The following is a 25,704-nucleotide window of genomic DNA, read 5'->3' as shown; positions in this document are numbered from 1 at the left end:
GGTTCCAGCTTTGAGAAACCACGTTTCTGTGCCATATAGTAAGATGGGCCATATGTAACACTTTACTACCCGTAGTCTAAGTGCTAGCGGCAGACTGCAATCTAATAGGAAGTTTTTAAGTTTGAAAAATATTGTTTTTGCATAGTTTCTTCTAAGTTTAAGCGCCACTACAACCGGACAAAATAAGAATACCGAACAGGTGGAGGTTGGTAAGGAATAAATAAATTCGGTAAGTATGTTTGATAGATATGAATGGCTAATTGCTGGTCTTTGTTCACTCCCAATGCCAACTTCTGCACAGTTACTCAGTTCGCCATGCGTAGATTGACATTAAAAGGAATGACACTTTCCCTAATATACATTACTGACATTAAATACGAACTCTTCGGTCAAATACTGTGGTGCTGACAAAAGAATAAATAACCCACATAATAAATGCTGCATATGGCAATACAGTACAAGAACTGTAATAGAAAAGCAAAATAGAAAATAAAACTACACACAACTCAGCCGACCATCTTTAGTTTATTGTTAAAATAACTAAGAATTCCAGGCTATGAAATTCCATATATTTATTTATTTTTTACCAGATGCCTTGAACTTTTTTCAAGGCAATAGTACCTATACTTGGTATAGATCACAATTGCTAATTCGGGTTGCCGACAGAACTACTTGCAGGATTGTTGATGTTGGTGACATTTGGTTGACTGTTATGCTTCATGATCCACATTTGGAAATTGTTTACACAGAAACTTGTGCCTGAAATAAAAACTAGTTTACTATCAATTCTCAACCAACGTAAATGTAATTTGTGAAAGAACAGAATATGTATATTTATTAAAGTGTCTCAATATCTAAAATTTGATAAAGTCTTACAAAACTTTTTTTGGCCTGTGTTTGCAATAGATATGGTAACCAAAAGATCGATGGCCACGCACATACATCATCAGTTTTAAATAAACTTCAACTCTGGTATTAAACAAATTAAAGCATTTCAGCCATGTTAATATAGATATAATAATTTTTGAGCTGGTGTTGAGCGCTTTTAGGGTAAAAAGCAGTAGTCTTGCTTGACCCGATTATCTGAGACCATTCTCTCCTGTCATGTATAATGGCGAGCGCGTTTGCTTAAGGAAACACTGAATAAGTTCAAATACAGAAAAAAAAATAATAAAAATATGATGTAGAGTTATATTCTGCTGGACAAACGCATGAAATCATCTAATCATTGCATACCTTGGTTATAAATTCTACTTTTTATAACAATGTTTGAGGTAGATTGGTTTAACCACGGTGTAAGTTCTAGTCTAGTGCGTTGCAAAGAAAGAGAACTAACCTGCCGCTATCTAGTTGGTGAACACAGAATTGCTTGCCGCCGCAAAATCCCTAAATTCTAGTAGCTTTTAAGTAGTTTTTTTTTAATCGAGGTTTTTCAACAAGGTCACTTTCGAAACGATGTTTTTTGCTTATGCGTAACTAAATATTTTACATTTAGTGTGTGATCGGAAACGTCGTGGGTAACAATGTAACTGGTTATATTTCCCATACAACACTGATCTGAAAATTAAGATTTTTACCGCGGTAAAAACCGGGATTTTATCGATGTGAACAACAGTTCATTACCAAGCGCGGTGGTAAATATGAGAATCTATTTGGACATAAATGATTTTTTTTCTACAGAACTAAACATTTTCATTATCTACAGTTAAGAAGTTAAATACATTTTTTTTAAAGAAATTGGTCCTGTATAACTACAAGCATATGTTACTAAAGTATTGAAAAGGTGTAAGGACTTTAAGCTTTACAATTTATTACAGATGAATCGGATGACAAATTTCCAGTTTAAATTTTGTTCTCATCCGGTGATTAATTAATTGATTGTTACTTTAAGAGTTATTAAAAAATACAGTAAATACCACACTCTGTAAATAGCGTTTTATTTCCTAGATGTTACTGTGCATATTTGACATTTTGTATGGTTAACTTGTATTTTGTATTGTTCGGTTGCTTGAAATGAATTACCATCTCGATCACCAGATTTGACGCTTCTAAAATATTTTCTATGGAGCCACGTGAAAAATACTTTATTTTTTACCACAAAACCGTCAAATTTAGATGATTAAAAATAATAATTATGGATGAATGCAATCCACGCGACAGGTTACAAAACGTCATTGAAAATTTTTATTTTAATTCAGGCACATTTTTAGCAGTTAATCAAATAAAAAATTGATCATTACTTGAAATTGTAGTTTTCTTTTATGATTAATAGGTGCCAAACTGTACAAGTTAACCATACAACATGCTTCATGAAATGTGATCAGAATGAGAGACCGAATCAGAAAATGTCTTTGAAACATAGTCATTCCATAAGAAAAAACTTAACATCAATTCATTGCCATCTTGTGACTTACCCTGTAAATTCATTAATCACATAATGCTAAAACGTTTAAAAAGCGTAAATTTTTAAATACAATGTTTTTCAAATTGTAGAATATTTTTCGAAATAATTAAGGCTTGCCAGATTTTTACACACATTTTTTCCAACGATTATCAAAACGACATTTATTAAGTACTATTTGCATGTCAATGCTACCTTAAAAATTGCTTTTTATTTATTTTTTTTTAATATAAAAACAAAGTTTTACTTAACATGTTATACAGGGTGATTCACGCTGATGGTATATTAAAAGTATCTAGAGACCGACTCAATATTTTTTGTTGAAATTTGGCGTGTAGCCTAGGTTAGGTCCAAACTCTCTATCTAAAATATTTTGAACTTTGCGGCGTTGCCAGATCATTCGGAAAGAATACCAACTTTTGATTTTCAAATGGAACACACTGTTTCTAATCTCATTTTTGAATTCCTCGCATGAAGACTAGTAATTAATGTTAATGTTTTGTGGTTTACGATCATCTGTTGAACGGTTGATGTTAGGTTTCGCGAGTTGGATCATCAATGTCTTGAAATCAAACTTCACAAAGTAACAACGTTGGCTACACTGGAAAGTTTGATTTCAAGACATTGATGGTGGATTTGTCAGCAAAACGGTAGTCTAAACATTAATTAAATTCTCAACTTCTGAAAGGTTTGCTTATGTGACCTTTTGTCTTTAGTCAGACAATACCACATGGTTGAAAAGCCCAGAGAATAAAAATTAAAACACCTACAGGGTAGTCAATATTTACCTTTGTCGGACAGAAAAACTACCAGAAGTTCGTTTTTTAAATGAATACACTAATGTATTATGGTTTGTAACAAATCTATGTATACTCTTATACATAACCGTTGCTGATTTATTAAGAGTTTTTCCTTAAAGTGCATATAAAATCGTGATCCATACTAATCTGAATATGGACACCCGCTTGTGCTCAGTTTAAACCAGGTTTAATTTGACAAATATCTGTCAGAACATGTTGTGGTTATAGAAACGACAACTAGCCATTAACCCCAAGCAGGTGTCCGTATTCAGAGCAGTATGGATTACGATTGTATGCGCCCTTTAAGGAAAACTGTTAATAAGTCAGAAACGGTTGAAGTAAGGTGTAAGTGTATACATGGATTTGTTCAAAAGTTAATGTTCTTTTAATACAAACCATAAAACACCGATGGATCCATTTAAAGAAATGAACTTTTGGCAGTTTTCCTATCTGTCCGACTAAAAGGTAAATCTTGACCACCCTGTAGGTTGTGTTTTTTTCATTTTCTCTCTCTGGGCTTTTCAACCATGTAGTATTGTCTGAGGACAAAAGGTAATATCAGCACACCTTTCAGGACTTGAAAATCTAATTAATGTATAGACTACGGTTTTGCTGAAAAATCAACATTTTTTTATGAAATATCTAAGAAACGTTGCAAGATAGGTATAGGAAAGTATTAACATTAATTACTAGCCTTCTTAAGAGGAATTCAAAAATGAGATTAGAAACAGGGTGTTCTATTTGAAAATCAAAAGTTGGTGTTCTTTCCGACTGATCTGGCCACATCGCAAAGTCCAAAATATTTTGGAACGAAAGTTTGAACTCAGCCTAGGCTACACTCAAAATTTCAGCAAAAAATGTTGAATCGTTTCCTAGATACTTCTAATAAACCATCACCGTGAATCACCCTGTATACTTTCAAAGCAAAAAACGTGCTGTTTTGAACTAGATGAAATACAAAATTTCGTTCATAGGAAAAATAAGTTGATGATAATATCTTAAAACCGAAACGTGGGAATTTAAATCCAAATACTCAGGAAAATAGTCCTTAAAAAGTTGCTCTAACAGTGTGAAAATCTTGCCTTCAGACTTGTTGCCCTAAAGAATTATAATTATATTTGATAAAAATATTATATCAAGTTTAAAATGGACTGAAATCATTAGTAGGTATGGCCAAAAATTTTATAATAAATATACAGGGAACATTAAAAGTTAATATATTTTGTTGCAAACTGCTGCAACTGATGATATAAAATATGCAGGATACAAAGTATACATAAAATATTGAAAAATATTATATTGTATGAAGTCACACTTTTTTAGTTCAGGTTAAAGCTGTTAAATAATTCGTTAAAGAAATACAATGTTGAAGTTTTCATTTTCTTGTAGTTGTAGCCCCTCAAATTTTTTTCTAGTGAGCCAATAATGTTTTTTTCTTAAAAATTCAAAATTCTTATTCGGTTTAGAAACCTTTTTGTATCATTTATTGCTTCCGTATTTGTAACCGTTTTCAAACAATTTTTTTTTAATTTTTATTTTCAGAAAAAAACATCTGAATTTTATAATGCAAATTGGTAGAGAATTTGGGGTGGTTTTTCTGATAAATTTGTAACTAACTTGTAACTGTTGGAAAAAAAGTTTCTAAAGTAAAGGTTTGTGAACCCCAAACCCCAAAAAATAAACACCCTGTAGAGTTTAGCAAAATGTTGTCTTATCCAATGATGCATGGCATTATAAAATACATATAGTTCAAATTTGAGCTAATGTCTCAAAAACCGTAAGAACTATAAGGAAAGAGTGAGAGGAGTTATTTTAAGCCTGATACACCCTGTATAAGCCTGAGAATGTATGTTGTATTGTATAGAACTCCTAAAAAGCGGTTAGGAAGATAATATGAAAATAAACCTGTAAAATATATGTACATGCTGTACTACGTTGTGTTTTATTATCGGTCTCAATATTTCTTTAGTATGATAAATTTTTAGCATAGAAAAATAAAACACAGTGCATAATCTTTTTGGATATCTACCCTATCCATGGAATATTCTCTGTATAATGAAACGACAACATTTTTTTATTAAACTCCGAGAAAGACATTTTTTGGTTTATTATTCAAAGGGGCACTGAACGTTGTCACATTTAAATAAAGGATTATCATTATTTGGCTGATGTATAATACCAACAATTTTAAGAACAATTCTAGAACGGATTAATTATTAAGTAATAGATGTCTATCATTAAAACACCAATGCTTACTGTCCTTGAAATAACCGATTTAACAAAATAAAACAAGTTATTTAATGTATATTAATTTATATATCTTGTTTAACTCTAAGTAGAATACATTATCAAACATCTCATTATTAGTTGGCAACACGGCAATGAAATTAAAAGAAATATTTTCTTATAACCTCAAATAAAAATCGTTAATAAGAATATACAGGGGGCAAAAATTCAAAATTCAAACCATAGAGTAGATCCAAGGTCGTGAACAGGCTATAAGTAGTATAATAAAGAACTAATTAGTTAAAAAGAGCAAAAAAATAATTTTTTTAAGTTTTGAATTTCTTTGACCAATTATATGTAATATTTCGTTATGTTTTCTTGGTTTTTGGTCAACTTTTCAGACCAATTCACTAATGAAACAGCATTCAAGTCAATTTTTTTTTTCTTTAATGTGAACGTTTCGGACTTTATTTGAATTAAATACTTTTCCAACACAAGATTACGGGTGAACAATAGCTAGAAGGTTCTACATTTCAATAAAAAAACAATAAAAAGGTTTTTATAAATCGACTTACCTATTGACAAAAAGCAGCACACAAAAACACATAAAAGTGACAACAAAATTTTGACCATGCAGGCAGCTAAGTATGACGCCATATTAATTTTTATTTTTTTTTTAATAATTTATGTTGGGTTATATTTTAAACATTTCGACCATACTGTCAGTAGACTTGAAAATAAGCAGGCCTATATAGCAGGTCTATTTGTTGGAACCAAAATTTGTTTATATTAACAACATTCCTCAGATAAAACCTGAAACCGTCTGTCTACCCTTCCACATTAGCATTAATTAGCTATACCAGAATAAATTTTACATATACAGGGTGGTCCAGTTTTAAATGTCAATAATCCACTATCCGATAGTACCATCAAAAAATAAGTTGACATACACTATGTCATTTTGCTGCAAAACGCTTCCTAAAAATTTAGTTTAAAAAATCGCGTTTTTGCTGTAACTGTCAGACCGTTGAAACAATTTTTATCAAAATTTGAACAAATACTTGAGAAATGAATGCTCATTATGTGATTTGAATGACATTTTGTCAAACTTGTTAAGTGGGGTAGATACAGGGAGATTAATTTTCCCACTCTATTTTCTACGATGACTGGATATTTCACAAAAATTACAGTTATTTAGAAAGGAGAGATGATGTATCTGCTGTAAAATTTTGATTCAAAATTCCTTTTTGAATCAAAATGAAGGGTTTTTTGTAATGTTTTTAGTTTTCCCTACGGAAAACCCTTCATTATAATCATTTATCATCCCTTTGAACGAAGTCCAGATGTATAAAAATTAATGTAGCTCAAAATAAGTGAACGAATTCTCTTGTATCTACACGGACAGCTTAGACCAAAGTTACTTTCGTCCAGTAATGAGTATCAGCTTTATAAGTACTTGAACCAAAGTTAATCTAAATTGGTTCTACGGTCTCAAAATTATGACAAAAAACACAATTTTTGAAGCTGAACTTTGAAAAGCTGTATCTTCCTGGTAAGAGTTCTTTTAAAAAATGACAACATGTATATCGGCTTATTTTTTGAAGGACGAACAACTGACAGTTCATTGATTATAAAATAAATTATCCAATTTTTTCCAGCCCAGATATCAGTTTTTTTTTTAGGTTTTAAAACGTAATAACTCAATTATCTCGTAGACGAAGTTTCAAATTAGAATGTTACACGAAATACTTTATTTTCCAAATTGAACCATAAATTTAAAAATTACTGCCATTTTTGAAAAATGTCCAGTGACAGTAGAAAGTAAGGCGGGAAATCAAAATCATTTCCCTGTATCTACGCATCTGAATAATTTTGATAAACGTCATTAACATTACATAATGAGTATTAATTTCAATAGTGCTTGTTCCAAATTTGATCAAAATTGCTCCAACGGTCCGACAGTTATGACCAAAAAAACTTTTTTAAACTGAAATTTGGGAGACTGTATCTTTCGTAGGAATCATTTTTTACAAAAAATACATAATATATGTCAACTTATTTTTTTTTATGGGCTATCGAATGGTGAATTGTTGACATTTAAAACCAAGATATTAGAAAAACAGCTACAAATTATTCTCGAGAAATAGATGCTGCTCTCACAATATATGGCTGGAGTACTAAAATCAAGTCGCTTGCATGTAAGAAAATTATATAGTACGCAAGGAACGGCCGTAGAACTTTTTCGTCTGGTAATGTCAGTAAACAGATTCTAGATCATTCTTCAACATCTAAGAGTGATAATGCTGAAACCAGGAATGGCAGCAAGAAATAGACAACCTATTAGATATGTATTTGATGCTTTTGTCACAAACTGCAAAAAAACGTACTCACACTTTCACTACGTTACGGTGGATGAAAAATTAGAGGCTTTTAGAGGACGATGCTCATTTAGGCAATATATTCCCCACAAGCGAAACAAATGTAGAACAAAGATATTTGCTTTAGTAAACTCAAAATGTTTACCTCTAATTTGGTAGTTCATGTCGGTAAGTAATTCTGCAACCGCCTTAGTGCAAAGACTATGTGAATTTTTAACTGGTTTACCAGAATGGAATTATTAGATTCACTATATTCCAATAAACTAACGCTGATAGATACAATTCGCAAAAACAAAAGAGAACTTCCAGAAGAATTTGCTCGTCCTGACAAAAAACGCCCAGTAAAATTTTGTATGTTTGGTTTCCGACAATACGCAACGCTCCTACAAATCAAATTAGCAGATTAAAATGTTTTACTTGTGTCCAGCCTGCACCATTATAGCAATATAGATCAAAGTACGGGAAAACTAGAAATAATTATGAACTGCAATAACCCAAAAGGAGGAGTCGACACAGTAGACAAACTGTGCGCAGCTTAAGACTGTGCAAGAAATACAAAAAGATGGCCTATGGTTGTGTTTTATTTACTTACTACTACTACTACAGCACTTGCCGAACAAAAAGCCCCGGAAATCCCTAAATTTACGTGTCCACATACGTTTAATCCATTAAGTGATTGCCCCATTACATTTTTAAATAAATATGAAAAGCCCGCAAGACTGGACTTATTCTTCAAAGATTTCATATTTTAATAATTAATTATTTGGACGGACCAGCACAAGTTTGGTAGCAAAAATATGTAAATGATCCAAAAAATGTTTTTTAATACTTTGGCAATAATTCAAACAGATTTTCTAAAAGAATTTGCAGGTGACCAGCCATGTCGTAAACTGAAATTTAGATTAAACACGCGTTAACATGGGGACAATGAAGACATTAAAACTTATTATTATCACTTACTTACTTTGGCAAATGAAATTAACAAGGACATGTTCTTGAAACTTTTAGGGATTATTTCGAAAACGGTGTAAGGTAGTGACCCAGGCAAGGATATAAGCCGATTCGCTGGGTTATTGGTCGAGTCACGGAATCACTTCAAAAGCACGTCTAAGAAGTGAGTACGTGATTTTCGTACGTTCAAGCAAAAGGATAATGGTTTATGTTGTTGAAGGTTTTAGGAGGCAATCGACCCCAAAAAACCTGATGTAAGATAACACATACTGAGCAGATAAGGAGGGATTGATCGCAGTAAGCGGCAGTCAAAAAGAAGACTGATCGCGCAGCGCGGGAACTCGCATATAGTCGGTACGCGTTACTGTTAAGTTACTGTGTGCGATTAGTGATGGCGGAGTTATTAAAGTTGTTGTTATTGTTGTTCTTCGAGTTTCACTGAATCTAGCAATACGCACTGGAACTAAAGAACCCTTCTCTTGGACAACAGTAGGTCCAATAAAATAGCACACGAGTTTATCACAACGATTTAAATCCGTCGTGTTTCAGAATGTATTATTTGCTAAGCTGTAATAATAAACATTTTAGTGATTTAGACCCACTAGCCTTGAAAATAAGTGATATTAAATTAAAGAGCGTGTATTATTTAGTCAAATGAATCGACAAAGTATATTTTACATTTCGTAAGGAATAAATATAAAAAAAATTAAAAACAAATTTAACAAATATGGTGCTAATCGTATTTGGTCAAATAACAATTCTAAAAATTGTGAATTTCCGTCCAACAATTATTGTAGAAAAAATTTTTACAAAAGGCCCAAGTTAAACAAAAATAATTTCTACTATCGAAATATGTCTAATAAATCACTAATATGTGAAAAGCAAAATTATTCTAGGTTTGATCAAAATCGAGGTATAACAAACAGTAATACCAGAAAGAATTGTTCACCAAAATATAAAAATTGTAATCGAGGTAGCAACAAATTTACAATTTTGGACAAAATACAAATGTTTCGTCCTGGACTACGGACACTTACTTAGAGCAAACGCTACGGACAGGACTAAAAAATATACCCAAATTACTGAACAGATTGCTCTAAGACTAATAACAAAAATACGACATCCTGCAAACCCACTACACAACCCATCTAACCAACTTCTCTACGAACGTACAAAAATATCTGACAGACTCATACAACTACAAACCAAGTGGAAAAATAACCCAAACAACTGGACAATTGTAAATCCACTATGCATAACAAGACAGACCAGACAATCGCGTTACCTTTTCCCCGCTCTCACCCTGTTAGAACATTTTAATTGAAACTATTATTTTTTTTGTTTTTTTTTGTTAGATAATTAGAAATAAGATAACCTGTACATATATAAAAAAAAAACCATGTATACATAGGCAGAAAGACCGTAACGGTCGATAGCCGTTTTTTATTTTGAAAAATAAAGATTGTTTATATAATGCATTTCTATCTTAGTCGCCTCCATACATAACACAGGCGCCCAAGCCTCCACTATAACCGCCATAGTTACAGGAGTGTATTTTGCATGATTACGCTTCATAATTCAAGGTCTTTCATGGTCACAGCAGAGGGGTAAGAAAAAACTATCAGGAAAAAAGTTGTATATACGGTATGGGTTTAAATGTAACCGGCCTCCACGATGCTGCGGTTTACTGGCCTCCGCGCAATATACAGCGCCATGTGGAACCGACGCAGGCGTCACCGACACAGTTGCCAATTTTATCTGTCTGGTTCGCCGACTGATTTGGCCTTGACAGCTAAAAATAGATTTCTTGGAACAGGAAACTTATTTTAATATTCAGTCCAGCCGTATTTTCGTTCTTTTTCGATCGCTATAGGAGCCACATTAGACAGTTTTTGGTGTTCTATATTATATACTGCTCGTATAGTTTCTGCGTGATTCATTCAAATATTAGACACATGTCTGACAATAACTGAATATAATGACATCAATATTTTTGTTTCTTTTTTAATAATTCATTAACTCAAGCAAATTGATCAAATAAATGGCTGAACAAGTTTTGTCAAACATTGCAATATAATTATAAATCGTTTATTAATTTATTATGTTCACTTTGACTTGCATTTCTAGACTATCTCATTTTAATTATAATACCAGTCATTGAGAATTTAAAATTACTATTGTTATTATTTTATATACGTGATTTATTCCTTACATTAACAATGTTTATTGAGTTGGGTAATTTTTCAGTGTCCTCAATTTTTCAATAGGTCAAAAAGGAAATTTTGCTATTGTTTGTTTAAAACTTTAAATTCTAGTTTTTTGGCCGAAACAAATTATAGTTTTTAGGGTGGCAAATTAAAGAACGTTCTAACTTATAACGCTTATATATTAAAAATGCCTGTTATTTTTGTTTGACAACCAAGTCACTTAAATGTTACCGTAAAAAAGCCTTGCCCATAATTTGTTCAGTCTATAAACTAAAATATTCGTATTTTCAGTCTGTCAACTGATTGGTTACAAAAAAATCAACTTGGCACAAATGTAATTTTCTTAATACCAAAGTAAAAAAATGCATTATTATTTGATGCTTGTAGACAAAAACTATTTACTGAGTCTAATACATTATATTCGTGTGCCAATATGAAGAAAAAGTTTAAAAACGTAACCTTACCAATAACTGTCTAATATCAGGCATTGTGCCTAAAAACACCATCATATAACTATAATCCGTGGAATTCATGGTCAACACTACAGAGTGCCGCAGAAATTTAAGATGTGGTAAAGTTGCATTTTTTTAAATGCCTTATATTACATTTATTTAAGTAATTCTATTGTTTGTAAGAACGATTTATTAAATGAATGACACATCTAGCGAGCACCGTGTCTAAAATGCCTTTTGCACCATGTCAAAATGCCTTTTGTGATCCTTTTCGGGTAAAAAATGTTTTAACCAAGTTTGGAATAAAATGTCTGCTTTAAATTTAAATTTAATACAGCATATAACTAATCCTTCTTATAAAGAAATAAAACTATTCACAAAATGTAATAAGGTAAAAGTACCAATAGATGACGACCTATAAAAAGTCTGAAAAACTTTAAAATGAACCCCCAGACAAAGGGTCAAAATATTTGAGAAAATGTAAATCAGTATAGTTTGTCCAAAAACAAGTTATTTCCAATGAAACTATTTAGAGTATGGCAGCCGGAAATCAGTGTGAAGAGAGAGAGAGAGAATTAGCTATGTTTGGAAGAAACTGAGTACCAATGTAACTTTGCGAGTGTCATCTATTGGCAAGATGGCCATGTCATCTTTTAGTAGAGCATGTTGTCTATTGCTTAAAACGCATGCCATCTTTTAGCAAACTGGGCATATTTATGTAAGGGGTAAACACACTTCAAAATAAATAAAAGTTATAAATTTGTTGTCGAACCTTTTATAAAAAAAAAACTGCTACATAGGTCGATAAAAAAGGCTATGGCAAATTAGTGCATACAATTTGTTTAAAAACATAATAATTTAAAACTGTATTTATTATTAAATGTTTACATTTTATCTTCAGAGTACCACATATAAGAATGATTACTTTAGTATACAGGGTGTTCAATTTTAAAGCAAATATTTTCTATACCACAATTTTCTGGGAAAGCCTGTTTCAACCGACACTTATTTTATATACAGCACACTGTATATTAACTTGTCTTAAAACGTTTTTATTTGTAGCTTATTGTAATTTGTTGTTGCATCGGATGGCGCTAATGCAAATTCAACATGCAAAAAAAATGTGAAATGCCTAACAAATAGAAAAGGGACATAATTCCTTTGATGTTGGGGTGATGTTTTTGGCTGACCTCGAGTTCCCTTTGGTAGGAAACATGTTGCCGGTTGTCTCTTTCTTTGAAATAAAAATGGCATCCAATTACCAGAATCAAATATAATATAAACTAATTTCTTATAATCATTGTTTACTACTTTTGAGTCAAAGTGTTTTAAGTTCGCCTATTAATCATTGGAAAATATCAGTCCTTATTAACTATTATTAACTTTAAACCGATGTTTCAAAACAAATATTTGATGTGGTCTGAGATACGGCAACGTTTTTCAACAACTTGAATAAACAACCAATAAAACTCCTGATATTCAACGGCCAAAGCCGATATCAGTCGCTTGTCAATTAAACTTTGGTAGGAAGAGTCCATCTCTCTCTAATTCGCTTTCTCTTTTCAACTGTCTGTTCTTGTTACATAGCTATTCTTTGATATTAGCTACTAAATAGTATTCAAACAATATGTCTTAAATTTTTATAGCAATCCATTCAAGAATTTTCACAACCCTTAGAGAGCTTGAACTAAGACTTTAAATTAGTAAAAGCTAATTAGTTAGAATATTTCCCTCATGTGTTAAATGACCCATATGAGCAGTGCATTTTCACCAGAATGACAGCGATAATTGCATTCTAAAGTGATAATTGCATTTCGATAATTGCACTGTACGTATCTATAACGACTGCATTGTTGTAGAGCCTATTGCTAGTACACTAATTGTTGTCTTTGCGCAGTTTTTTGACTTTTTATAACCAAACAATGTCAAACGCGATGTCAACGAAAATTAATAAACGGTTTGGAACTTGCTCATTGAGCTCCATTGAGCAATCTATAGTTGCAGCAAAACCACATTTCCTTTATTCGGGAAATATTCCCCAAAATTACATTCGTGCTTTTAAAAATGACCTGATAATTCTGCGTTCAAACTTGTTATCTTTGCAAACTGCATTCGGTCATTTTCAAGATAACAAGTTTTCATGCAAAATTATCGGTAATTTTTATGCACTCGTGCAATTACCCCCGATAAGTTTAAGTTGGTTATTCTTATAAGTTACTTTTCAAAAACTGCACTCCTACTAGTCAATTCTTCTAATGGTGGAAGTGTTCGAACTAAGGTGCAACACCATAAAATGTAATATTAAAATAGACATTACGCTTGCAAGTTTGTTAATTAAATTTTAAAAATCTCTAAACGTGTGTTTTGAGATATCGTTCAGGCCTATTATTGTATATGACACAACTAAAGTTCTAAAATGTTCCCAGCTATTAAATAAACTAGGTTGTATGCAAAAACGTCTAGTACAATATTTCTTACCCTGCATTCTGTAAGTAATAAAGGAATTACTTTTATTGAAAATCAATCTGTGCATCTCATCTTATAAGAAACGGTTTTTCGAACCCCTCTTTGCTATTAAACGTCCAAAATCCAAAATTGGAGATTCAGGTCGTTCAAAATAACTAGAAATTTTGCTGTTTTAAAAGAAGGTCGGAAATATTTAAATTTTTGGTTATTTTCCGAGTTAGCGCAAGATCAATCAAAATCGAAAACTTATAATAGACAGAATAGCACAAAATTAAAAAAATTAAGTCATCCAGTTGATCTCTACTTCCGACACGAATAAAAGTGCCTTTCTCTAAATATTCTAAATGAGTATGCCAACTCAGCTTTAGTTTGAGACATAACTTTTTAAAAGATCACACATTCAATTAATGAAGCCGATATTGGTGCGACACTCTGTATAAGATAGCAAACTAGTTAGGACGCCCAGTATATATTAATATAAGTTAAGTGGCCTTCAAATTGGTTATGTGCTCTCGATCGTTTGGCCTCCAACCCCCTCACTCTTATATGCAACTTCGAAATTTGGTATATGCTCTCGATCAACTGGCCTCCAGTGAGTAATGCCGCGGTGTTGCCGCTTTTTTGAGTCGGGTTAGCGGTGTTTTATGCGGAGTTGATGCCGCACAGGCCATGTGTCGTTTGTATAAACGTATGAGATTGCTACGCCACGTGGTGGAATTTTCGTGAACTGCATTGTATAACTGTATATGTGTATTGCTAAAATGGCCTCCGACATAAATTTTGCGTACGGCCTCCAGGAGGCCAGAAAGACATGCTGAGAAACTATTAAGGTCGATTCGTATTGGCCTCCGATTTTTCGAATTCGCCTCCGTTGTGGAGGCGTGTGCGAATGTTAAACTATGCGAGTCGGAGGTGTATATGTCGAAATGCATATATATATATATACAAATTTTTCTACACATCAGAATCCTAGTAAATGTGAAAATTCAGTCAAGTGTTGATGAAGTTGCTCTAAACTCGACAAACAGTAAAGATAGCAATTTATTGTCAATAAAAGCTTCAATAAATAACGAGGACAATTTATTTGATGTAATTTTAGACACAGGATGTGGACGAAATTTAATTGATTTAAATCTTGTAACTAACATGTCTCTATCATCAGAGAGAATCCAATTAACTTTAGTAGGAGGTTATACTGTTAACCCAGTTGGTACTTCAAAAGTAACTCTAAAAATTTACAACATAAAGGTGGATATTGAGGCATTATGACACGCTGTTCAGCCTCTGCGACTTTTTGGGGGTGGGGGACCTGTGTGAGAAGAAGAAAGCGCGAGCTGAAAAGGGACAAATTTACTTTCAGGGATGCCACTGAGTTTGAATTATTAACCTGAACTCAGACAGGGGGGGGGGGGGGGTTAAGTTTAGTACCAGAAATAATCCTAATACTTACTTGTGACTAAAAACAAAGTTAAATAAATAAATCAGCAGGTAATAAATAACAACATTAAATATATCCTGAAATAGTATAGTATTAGACATAAAAATAAACGCTAATTTATGTCAGGCCATTTCATAAACATGTTTATTACCTAAGAATCAAAAAAAAAGTTAAACATTAGTAAAGGTAAAACCGTTTCTTAAAATACTACCCTATGGCAAAGTTTACAGAATAAAATATAAGTTCGGTCACTCCTTGTCGGCACTTTGAAGTTCGGCGATCTTAAGCGTGCCGACTGCCGGCAAACGCGTCAAAAGGACGTGCTTACTGTCTGGAAAACCGCAGGGGAAGACGGAGTAATAATGCGCACCAAAATTTTATAGGGGAAGGTGGAGTTAATTTTGGAATATCTGGGGTAAAAATTATTGGAAGAAAAAAATGAATGTTTTCGTATAGCATTAAACGAATTTAATAATTCTTATTAACTGAATGTGGTTAATGATTATTATATAGGTTACATAGATACATATAGGTTATGTTATGATTGCTAACATGCGCAATTAATGAATTAAAACACTTATTCCGGAGAAAAAAACCGCACTACATAATTAACTTAGATTAAAATTAAAAAACTTACATACTAATATAAAATTTACAAATGTTGTAAGATTGAGAGTTTTGTATTAATTTTACTTAATCTACATGTTTTGATTTCTTGATTGGCAAATTTTAAAGTAAAATAAATGCGCACCCTAATATATAAATTTACAAAATAAGTTAAAGGAAAATTTGTACAGGGGTGATTAAAAGTTACATGTGAAAGAAACTGTTTAATTTTTTTTCCAACATTTTCCTCAAGAGCTAACTCTGAAAATTTACTTATAAATATAGTTTCTAAAGCTCGAACAAATTCTACAATATCTCGAGAAGGTATTGTTAGACCTGATGTTTCAGTATATGATTTTAGATGACAAAACGTTTTTTCTTCGGCATCTAAGTTATCTAGTTGGCTGAATTCTTCGCATGTTTCACATGAATGTTGTAGCAAACATTTTCTTAAAAAATATCCCGTTACATATACTAAAGAATTACCTTCCGGTGTTTTAAGGTTTTTGTAATCATTCGTAAAAACTTTAATTGAAGTACATGTAACGGGCGGAATGGGTGGAAATATATTAACTTGTTGAATAACAGGAGAAGCATTTAGTAGTAATTCATTAATATCTTCAATGCAGTTCGTACCTTCGGTTTGTTCCAATTGACGCAAAGTGAACATTTTTTTAAACGCACGACAGAATTGTATTGGAGTTGGATTTTTCACGTGACCACAACAATTTCTTATATGTCCAAAAAATTTTCGAGGCAGTCTTGGTTTAGATTCCTAGTAAACAAATACTTATAATTTTTAGTTTGCAATTTTTTAAAAAGAATGAGAGTAGCATTAATGCTCAATCTCCATCCAAAAATAAATTTTAATTGTTTTGTTACATTTTTACCATTATGGTTTTCAACTTTCAGGTTTTTAAAAATAGTTTCCATTTTATGTAGAAAAGATACTTGTTTTTCTGTACCCATAAATGCTGTGTAGTTTTCTAGAGTGTTAGAGTTTAGCAAATCAAATAGAATATTAATATTCTCAATAAACTCTGCAGTAGGTGTTGCTTCTTTAGGAAGAATACCAAATCTATATATGTAATAGCGCCACGGCAACTGAGTGACTAAATACCTGGGTCGCTAATTTGACTTTCATTTTTTGAAAATTGTTGGGAAAAATATGGTCATTTGAAAGTTTAGGTGCTAATCTGTAATTTTTTTCTTTATCACTTGTGTACATTTTCTCCAAATAAACTTTACTGGTTTCTTTTCCATTAAAAATAAATTTATAAGCATAGAAATTGTTTCTCATAGATTTAATTAAATGGGGTACATCAAAAATATACACAAGCTCTTTTTCATCAACCTTGAACACTGGATTTTCTTCACTTAATTTCAATAGGTTTCTAACTAAGCTATAAAAATTAGAACCCTGGTCAGAAACTACTCCTAATACATTAAGTCCAACAACACTTAATCTTCTGATAGACTCAAATAAAATATCTTTAAGCTCTACTGATGTAGGTGATGTCTTGTAAAAAAAGTAACCAAAAGGTTGCTTCCAACTACTTGCAATGCCCCGAACCATTAACACTAAGACATTACTTGCTATATATGGCGATGTTGTGTTTAGACCCTCTTGAAAACCAATTATTTATCTTTGGAGATGTCATAATATAAATGCGATTTAATAGACATTTCGTCTATACATATGACACAGTCTTTCGCCTTCTCTTCCAATATCCCAGTTCTCAATTCAAATAACTTAAAAATGAATTCATTAAAGCCTGGCTTTATAACCCAATGCCTAATAAAACGTTTTAAAGTTGATTGAGAAGGCAAACGACATATTTTTGACATTTTTTTGTATGGGTTGGGACCGACAAGATATAATCCCAAAGCAAACTTCTTAAATTCATCCGAATACCTTGAGCCCTTAGGAGATTTATTCAAAAGTGTAAGCTGAGCCTGAAAAAGAGTGCAAAATTCTGCTGGATAATTATCGTCCAAGAATTTTATGACATCATCTAAAGTTATTCCAGTCTCTATTTTTTTTCTACACTTTTTCACTTCGTCCCTCAAAGTTTTTACGGTTTTTCGTAATTCAGTTTTTCGTGGGGTGTTTGAAGAAATACTTTGTATTGTCTGGCAACATTGGTCTGAAAAGTAATAAAACATGTCATAATAAAAACTGTTTACAATAATAAGATGTCATAATTGTGTTTTTATATATTTACCTTGCTTTACACATATATCCGTCTGAACTAAGGAGTTGGTTTGAGCAGGATTTTTAGTTTGTAATGATATATCCTGTAATTTCACGAAAGACGTGTCTCTATTTGTAGTACCGGCACTAGCAGAACCTAAAATAACCACAGAAACAAGAATATTATTTAAATTACATTTAAACTTGGAAAAACTTACTTGTGCTTGCCCTGCATAAGTGTAGTGTAGGAATAGCATTAGATTGAAGACGTTGTTTCAGAGGCGACATAAAACTATCATCGGTAAAATGAAGGCTACAAATCTTAATTCGTTTATGTAATAAATCAGAGCTGAGATTCGCATATCTGTGATTCACAGTAAACCCCAATTGAGTTTTCCAAACTTGACACCTACAAATAATTCTTATTATTAAATACATAAGAAAAACTGTATGAAGTATATGGAAGGTTTCGTAAGTACGGAATATAACGATAATGATGTATGATGGGTTCTGTATTATATAAACTTGTACGTATGTAACATATATTTCGAAACAAAATCAAGTGTTAGTTAGTTGTATTTACAATTGAAAAATTTTAATAAATGGATAGATATGGTTGAATACATACCTTACTTCATCTACGGGACATCTAAAAAATGATAACCCAGTACCGCGTTTTGTAAGACAATTTTCCACCGAACAAAATTCTACAGGCATTTTGCGCAAATTATTTGGTCCACCTAGTTAGATACGCCGATACCAAACGATACTAACACTACGCGTGCCGAAAATCCACTGTGTATGCTCGGGCGCTGGGACCGGGGGTCTGAGGGACGAGGAGCGCGGAAAAGGTAAACCGGCGCTTTGGCGAGAGTGACCGAACTTATATTTTATTCTGTAAACTTTGCCTATGGGTACCCAGGCGCTTCACATTTGTACTTAAAAGATAAAAGATAAAAGATAAATAACGATGGTTTAAATGGTTTCAAAGAGAACCCAGAGAGACTATAAATGTAATTAAATGTCCATTTGTTTTGTTTATTGTTTTTTTTTTTACGCTAAATTTGTCAAAACACTAGCGCTTTATTAAAGCTATATTTTTTAAACATAACTAAAACAGTTGAAATCCACTAACACTCCCAACAACAATAACTATCAACAACTTGGGTACCGTTTAAGTTTTTTGTTTCGGCAGCAAAAGGCAGTTGTAATAAACAGATTAATCTGTTGTAAGGTGATAGGATTGGCAACTCACCCCCCTGTACTGCTTCACAGTTCCTAAACTTCAGTTCAAACCATTGATTGTCGACAGATGGCGTTTCTCCAGCTCTGATAACGTGCGTTGGATAAAATAACTCAGGCGCCGCCTTCTACTGCGAATTCCAACCGGAGTGGTAAAAGCAAAATTGCTATTACAACGTAATTCCGTTGTATGTGACTTCTTGCCCAGCACCAACAAAAATATACCACTTGATGCTTCGAATACAGAGAGTTTTTTTGTATCAAACAAAGTAAGAAAGATTTAAAAAATTAACATAGACATAGAAAGAGACTGGCGTGCACACACAGCGTACCTTTCTCCTTTCTAAAACTCTTCTCTCTTCGTCACGCCGTCTCGCGGCGTTTTGTTAAGCTTTACAATGTGTTACAACCTGTACTATTGACATTGATGAGGTGCTTAGATGGAAGTTTGCATGGCCGCTCTTTCAGTTACACTCTGCATTGAGTCTTTGGAGGAATCACTGGGTGTTTACTAAGAAAAATTAATAAAACCATATTACGATTGTCCGTGGCAGTAATATTGTCGCAGATTCCAACATTTACATTCACCATACCGATCGTACTATACACTGAATAATCGTTTGTTAGCAAGTCTGGTAGGAATCTGGGTCAATCGACAAGGCTGGTCATCTAAAATCACTGGTCTCCGGGTTGGTCGGCGAGCAACATTCCCTAACTTGAAGTGGTGGGTCGGCTCGCTACCCTCTCAGGATCCCAGGCTGAAAAGAGAAGGGTTCTCTCGCAACTTGAAGTGACCGTTAGAACCCTTAACCCTGTCAGTTATTTACTTGGTCCTTTGGTCACATCGTACAAGAACACCTTGCGTGCCCCTTTACGGTGTAGCTGAAACTAAACTCACCCTTCCCGAACTTCCATGCGCTCAACGGCAATTATGGCCGTGTTGGCCCTTCTATTCTGGGGGTAAGAATAACCCCTCTTAAGTGTTTGGTATATTTGTATAATAAACGAGGCTTGCCTGTGACCTAAGTTGTTTCTTTACCATCCCTCACTACGCACCCCTAAACGTGACAATATTAGCAGTAATGGAAGTATCAGGTGCAATTAAATGTCACGTATGGAGAGATATACGTCCGTCCTTGAGACTGCCAAGTAATAGCTTCCCAGATACGAACTACTAATATAGCTTACGAACAGCGGTATAGTGAAGGGGTAAAGAAAAAATTTGTCCGCTGGCTGTCGAGCTGCTACACCGCCCTAGTCTACATAAAGTGGTGGAAATGGTCAGAAACAAGGTTGGTATAATGAGGTAAAAGGCATGAACATTTTATATATTATATATTATATTGTCACGTTTAGGGGGTAGCGTAGGAAGAGAAACAAGATCGTAGCTTAAGTATGTCGTCTTTATTTAATACTCTGTTAACATTGAGCTAGCTCTTACCCCCAGATTAGGAGGGCCGCTAGCACCGCCGCTGGCGGGACGCACATGGAACACTGTCCAAGAGGGGGTGTGTAGGTGTGTGGGTGTGGGTGTATGTGCGCCTTCTGATGTGCCGCCAAGCGGAACCCGCTCGATACGAGCAGGGTGCCCCTATGTCCGACACGCCCAAAGGATTTACTTAAGGCACTGCAAGCCCTCTTGAAGTGTCGCCAAGCGAAACCCGCTCGATACGAGCAGGGAGTCCCTATGATCGACACGCCCAAAGGACTTACTTCAGGTACTGATAGGGTCAAGAGTTCGGACGGTCACCTCTTGGTATGCGTAAGAACTCTTGCCTTTTCGGCCTGGGCTTCCAAGAAGGTATCGAGCCGTCCGGGCACTAGAAAGTTCGGACTGATGCTCGAAGACCGACCTAGAGACCAGTGACCTCCCTCTGGAGATGCCCCAGAGTTCGGTGCCTTAGCCGAGCTACGGTGCATCTTTTATACTCGTCAGCGACCTCATTACGCTAACCTTGCTGACTATGACTTTTCCAAGATGGCGCATGTATTGAACAACGCTGCAAAGTGTACTAAATGTTTTGTAGATATAAAACATAACGAAGCCGTAATTAAATGTGGTGGATTGTGTAGTGTAGTGTTACACAAACACTGTGCTAATCTGGGAAGGTCAGAAAGTAAAATGTTGAGTGAAAATTCCAGTTTGAGGTGGTTTTGCCAAACATGTGGAGAATCTACTTCCATGTTGACAGCATTGTTCCTGAAGATTGAAGAAAAACTTGCCACATTGGAGAGAGACGTGAATAGACAGGCTGAGCAGCTAACACAGTTGAGTTTAGATTTGCGTGCAACGAGGAGTTTTGCTCAAATTACCGCTAAGGGTGCAAATAAGCTAAATAACCCCAAAGACGAAAATATACTGAAAGATAAACAAGTGTCGCCATCTGTTAGTTGTTCTTCTAAGATTGTGAATATAAATAATACAACAAAGGCGGGTACTCATGAAAGTAGTAAACAGAACATGAAGATATCTGCGAAAAATCAAAATATTCATGTTGACAATGGGAATAGTTTGGGAAAAGGAGAAGAAACGTCCAATTCTTTGCAAGCAGTAGAAAAAACCGCTTGGATATATTGTCACGAATGGAAAATCCGTTAATTGAAAAGATGGACTGATTAACTTAAAAAACATAAAAGTATTCGAGGATTGCGAAATATTAAGCGCACGAGGCAAGGTCGCATCACGATGCACCGAGTGTGTCATCCACCGAGTGCACCGTATCGGTGATGAATCACCACCACCTGCTTTACAGAAATGTGAAAAACAAGCGACAATAACAAACTGCGTCAGCCGATCAATCGGGTATAAAATACGCCGATTTTAGCAGTATAGGATAAGTGTGAACCGATCAACGGTAGTGCGACCAGCTGACCCGAGAAGTCGAAATGTCGACTCTCCTCGGGAAAAGATCAAGTTAATTAGTCCGTTCTCCAAAGTTGTTCAAACGCGAAGTGACCAAGCCAGCCGCCAGAAAAGCTAAGTTCTTAGCTTGTGACTATGTAAGTACAATTGTAAAACTGTTAACTTTTTGTATGTTTACAACCGTATTGTGCATCCATTTGTGTATACCGTATTAAATAGATTTAAGTGTTATATGAGGAAAACTCAGTGTTTGATTCCATCCCTAAAACTGAGACCCCGGCGCGACGTTTATCGTCGTGAGTCAGTTTAATTGGTGAACCCAGAAGGGCTCATAAATTAAACGTGACAATATGTAACTAGGCTTAACCAGTCCACTACAGAAAAACAAATTGTGGATCATTTGTCAAGAGTTTGCAAAGTAAGCTGTACTAAATTGGAACTGAAAAATCGAGACAGGGTTGCATCTTTTCGGATAGGGGTGCCATTTGATAGGAAGGACAGTATTATGGACGGCGCCATCTGGCCCAGAGGAACATTACTAAACCGATACTTTTTTCCCAAAAACCGCGGATCTCAAAGTGAAACAAAATTAAGCGACGTTTCCGCTGATAATTTTTTAAACCAAACCATAATAGAAACAAGCTTAAAATAATGAACTTTAATGTGCAGGGACTTACGACGGATAAACTGAATAGTTTCGAAATTACCCTAAAAAATGAACATATGTCTACCTGTTGCTTGTCAGAACATTGGCAACTCAACCATATTGAAAGTGTTCATATTCAAAACTACCACATTGTCGGGTCCTTCTGCCGGAAGGAGTACATCAGGGGTGGAGTATGTATATTGGCAAGAAGAGGCCTCAACGTTACTACTGTAGATGTTAGCAAATTCTGCCAGGAAAAAACATTAGAAGTTGCGTGTGTTAAAATTGTGATACATGAAACTCAGTTGTTTGTCTGTTCTCTGTACAGATCGCCGGGCGCAGGTATGGATACATTTTTTTGCAGGTTGCTTGACCTGATGCACCACATTTATGATAAAAGATTCAGTTACATAATATGCGGAGATTTTAATATAAATTTTTTGCCTAAACTAGAGATAGTAGTAGTATTGCTCTAACTAATTTATTCTCAGGGTTCGGTATTAGGCCGACTATATTTCTTCCTACACGAGTTACAAATACATCTGAGTCATGTATTGACAATATATTTACTGATTGGGAGTGTTGCGATGTTGCTGTGGTAGATAATGATTTGTCGGATCATACGTATCAAATTGCGTACCTCGAGGTGGTAACGAATATCAGCTCACCCCCAATGAAACTGGTAAGACCAATAAACCAACGTTCATTACAAGCATTTCGAGACGAGTTAATGCGGGTGGATCTGGGCCTAGCTGATGGGTCTGGCGACGTCGACGCTCAATTTTGCACTTTTTTCTCAATATTTGATTACTTATACTCATATAGTTTTCCAGAGAAATTTATTAAAAACAGAAACCAAACGGACAAACGTCTGCGATTTTCCAGAGAGACTATCGAGCTCTCAAAATTAGCGAAAGAAATGGCAGCTATTAACAAACGAATTACTAATCAAGTATACAACAACAAATACTTAGCTTTGAAAAAAATGTATCGGGCGCGACTGCGAGAAGAAAAAAGGTCGTTTAATAACAGGCGATTATTAGCTTCAAAAAATATTAACAAAACCTCTTGGGACATCATCAACGAAAGTCGTGGTAAATATAGTAGTACAGCTGCTATAAGCATTATTGATCCATTCTCTACGACAGGAAAAATATTGAATGATCATCGGGCTATCAGTGAAGCATTTAACAACTTTTTTGTAAATTTACCAATGGCTCTTAATAAGCCGGATATCACAAAATGCTCTTTAAAATCAAGTATGCGCTCCTTTTTCGTCTTTCCTACTACACCATTAGAAATATACACGACAATAAATAAAATATGTAAAAAAAAGTCTTGCGGAGTTGACGGCATCTCTGGGACGGTAATTATAGCAGTTGCTGACATTTTAGCTGAACCAATATCGAGTTTAATAAACCTCAGCTTTGATCAGGGAATTTATCCTGACGCCTTAAAAACGTCTAAGGTGATACCATATATAAAGGCAAAGGTGACCATAGCGATGTGAGAAATTTTAGACCGGTTGCACTAGCAAGTCAGTTTAGTAAAATTTTTGAGTATTGTTTTAATGTTCGTTTATCCAAGTATTTAGAAAAGTATAATATTATTTCTAGGCATCAAAATGGTTTTCGCCCGGGCTATTCTACTCAAACGGCTATAGACATGGCTTTGAGCAATGTGTATGAAGCACTAAATAATAAAAACGAAGTTGCTGGATTATTTTTCGACATGTCGCGTGCCTTTGACACTCTCGACAGAGACTTACTCATTCGAAAGCTTGCATGTGCGGGCGTGAGGGGTCCTGCTGGCTCATGGGTGCATTCGTATTTGTCCCGGAGAAGTCAGGTGGTGGACGTCTGCGGCTCGAGATCAGATAGTTGTGAGGTGGCTGTTGGTACACCGCAGGGGTCCTGCCTATCTCCTACTTTATTTAACGTCTATATAAACGATTTGGCGGATTCATTAAGAGAAATTGGCTTTCCCATAATATATGCAGATGACTGCAGTGTCATAATAACAGCTAATAGTTTTCAAAATCTTATAGAAAAATGTCAGTTAGCGACTTCTACCATGGCGACGTGGTGTCAAAAGAATGGTTTGAAGCTGAACACAGATAAAACATACGCAATTCAGTTTACCACAAAGAACAAATCGATAAACTGTAGCCCTTTAATCTGGACAGAGGGTAGGTCGATACAGAGCGTCGATGGCGTCAGATTTCTGGGCATCACTGTAGATCAGATACTTGCATGGGGATTGCATGGCGACATGATTAACTCTAAATTAAGTTCATACTGCTATATGATCAGAAATATTAAAACAACGGTGTCTCTGGAGGTGTTGAAATTGCTGTATTTTGGCTTGGTGCAGTCTCGCTTATCTTACGGTTTGATATATTGGGTCACTCTCGTGCTGCCGGGTCGGTGTTTATTTTACAAAAAAGAATAATCAGAGCTATGGTTGGTCTGCGTCCCATGGAATCTTGTAGGAATGCATTCAGAAACCTGAGAATAATGACGTTGTCTTGTTTGTATATATATTTGTTGATTATCTTTATAATAGAAAAGAACAATAATTTACAGCAAAAAAGTTCTATACACAGACATAACACTAGGACAAAGAGTGAGTTTATTCTTCCTAAATGTAGATTGGCAATTTCGCAAACTGATCCGAACTATATGGGCATTAAATGTTTGAATAAATTGCAGAAAATAACCTGTTTATTTGATGGTTTCTCAGTAAATAAAAACTTTAAAAATAAGTTGAAGGATTTCCTTATAAATAGGTGCTACTATACAGTAGCAGAATTTTTGATAGCGATGATCTGTGAG

The 25,704-nt window shown here is 34.3% G+C and overlaps 1 long non-coding RNA gene across 1 annotated transcript; it reads right to left on the bottom strand.

Moving 5' to 3' along the window:
• Positions 1–506: 506 nt before the first annotated feature.
• Positions 507–7,665, bottom strand: LOC145739785 (uncharacterized). Its single transcript, XR_014181212.1, has 2 exons — positions 6,003–7,665; positions 507–759 (listed from the first exon to the last, which is right to left on the bottom strand). It is a non-coding gene; the product is annotated as an uncharacterized LOC145739785 (long non-coding RNA).
• Positions 7,666–25,704: the final 18,039 nt, after the last annotated feature.

This window comes from Ips typographus, unplaced genomic scaffold, assembly GCF_016097725.1.
Source record: "Ips typographus isolate SLU unplaced genomic scaffold, UJ_Ityp_2.0 IpsContig44, whole genome shotgun sequence".
Lineage (NCBI taxonomy): Eukaryota > Metazoa > Arthropoda > Insecta > Coleoptera > Curculionidae > Ips > Ips typographus.
The sequence above is the reverse complement of the archived record's forward strand: the minus strand, read 5'-3'. Positions and strand labels throughout refer to the sequence as shown.